A 2,105-nucleotide genomic window follows, 5' to 3' on the forward strand; every position below is an offset into this window, starting at 1 on the left:
GTTGTATTCCAATAAAAAATTATCTTCATACCAATTTGGAAAATGTAAAAATAATAATGTACTTACCTAGTACTTGCTATGATATACCCCTAGTAGGCAATGCTTTAATTTACATAATCTGATTACGAACAAACTTTCTACAAATTTTCATCTAATGTATCGTTTTCTTATTCTATATATTGTTGTATTTTAATTCGACAAAAATCAAACTAATAAAAATTCATATAAACAAAATGTCAAAAAGTTGTTCAGTTTGTGTATATTCCCACATGACGTATACGCGAAGGTGGTGCAGTTTGAAATCGCTCCGACTCTCGTACGGCGGGATACACGGGAAGTAGGTTCAAGCCCAATGCAAATTATATCATTTTTTTTAATTTTTTTTATAGATTTTATGATTGTAAGTATATTATTATATAATTTTTTTCAGAAAATACGTAATTAAAATTTTTGACAACAATTGTTGTTCAGAAATCATTTGTGGCATTTTCCAATGTGTTAGTGTGTTTTATATTTTATTTTTTTAATTTTTGGTATTGTTTTAATAAAAAATTTTGGAAAGTAGTAGAGAAACTGTTTAAAGTACATTGATTTCGTTGAAATCATATAATAGAAGTATAACTTCTTACGTGCGTACAAAGTACACACATTCTTTTTTTCAGTTTGACTGAGTTTTTTACCAAGAAATTAACAATACTGTATACAACTGTACGTAATTTAGATGTATTGTCCATATTTATGTATTTCACGTTTTCACAATTATAATAGAGTTGACTTGTAAGTACCTATACAGTGTTTTATTAATTTTTACCATATTCTGCGGGTAACCCGGATTTTCGATAACCCGGATCGGACGCGGTCCCGATTAATCCGACTCATCGAGGTTCCACTGTATTTCTAGATAAGATAAATACGACTTTATAAGAATAAATAACTTATAAGGAAGTATTTCGCATTTGTAAGAGATACAGAGAGAAATACACAAAATAAAATAGGACACCTTTAAGTATTCTATTCTAAATATTTATAAACCTGATGTTCCATACTTTGTTTCAATGATTGTTATTTATTTATTTATGTTTCCTACTAACGTCTTTTTAATTGATTAAACATTTAGATGAGTGTTAACATATATTTAAGTTCTACATTTTTAATTTGACGATTCTGCTGCACAAAAGAGTATACAATTATTGAGACATGTGAATTTGAATTATTTGTGTCATTTATATTAATCAATAAATCTGTACTGGTTCGGAAAGTTCGCCCATGTTTTGTTGGTGAAATACAAAAATAATAAAAATAGTTTTAAAATAATACAGTCTTAGTCCAGGAACCAAAACTTTTCACCTCGCAATTTTTACAGAATGGATCAATTTGCTTGAAAATTTGAGAATAAGTAGTGGATAGTCCATGGATCAAAATCTATATGATGCCGACAGGCGCTTTTACCATGGGGGTGGTTGCCACCCCATCTCGTGGGTGGAAATTTTTTATTATATTTTTACCGCAAAAGTTAATAAAAACATTCATTCTAAGCAAAAAATGTTCTATACATTTTTTTGATAAAATTAATAATTTTTGATTTATTCGCTATCGAAAGTTTTATATCTAAAAAATCAATGTTTTTCGATGGTATACTCATTTACGATTCACTCAATTTTTGCCGTATAACAAATTTTATTAAACCAAGTTCTTAGAAATTAAATTACCTACAATTTCACATTTAAACATTTTTTCGTATCTCTTATGCTAATCTTTCTATTCTGAATAATATGGCATTTTTTACCAAATTGCAAATATTCGTTATTCGCTTTAAACTTCAGTTTTTTTACAAACTAATCATTTTAAGCCAGTTAAACTTCTAGAATCTATAATTAATACATAAGTAATAAAGAATAAATAAGGCCAATGACTAAAAACACCGCTAACTTACATTATTTTGGCTTCCAATTGGATTTCTCCTTTTTTTTTTTCAAAAAAATATATTAATTTTGTAACTCCAACTTTTTTAATTTTTATCTTAAATAGTTCGTTAAAAAATTTTTGTAGGTTTTTACAAGATCTATAAGGCTATTAATATTAAATCCTTTTAAAATTCTGTCACA

Source organism: Diabrotica virgifera, chromosome 7 (assembly GCF_917563875.1).
Source record: "Diabrotica virgifera virgifera chromosome 7, PGI_DIABVI_V3a".
Lineage (NCBI taxonomy): Eukaryota > Metazoa > Arthropoda > Insecta > Coleoptera > Chrysomelidae > Diabrotica > Diabrotica virgifera.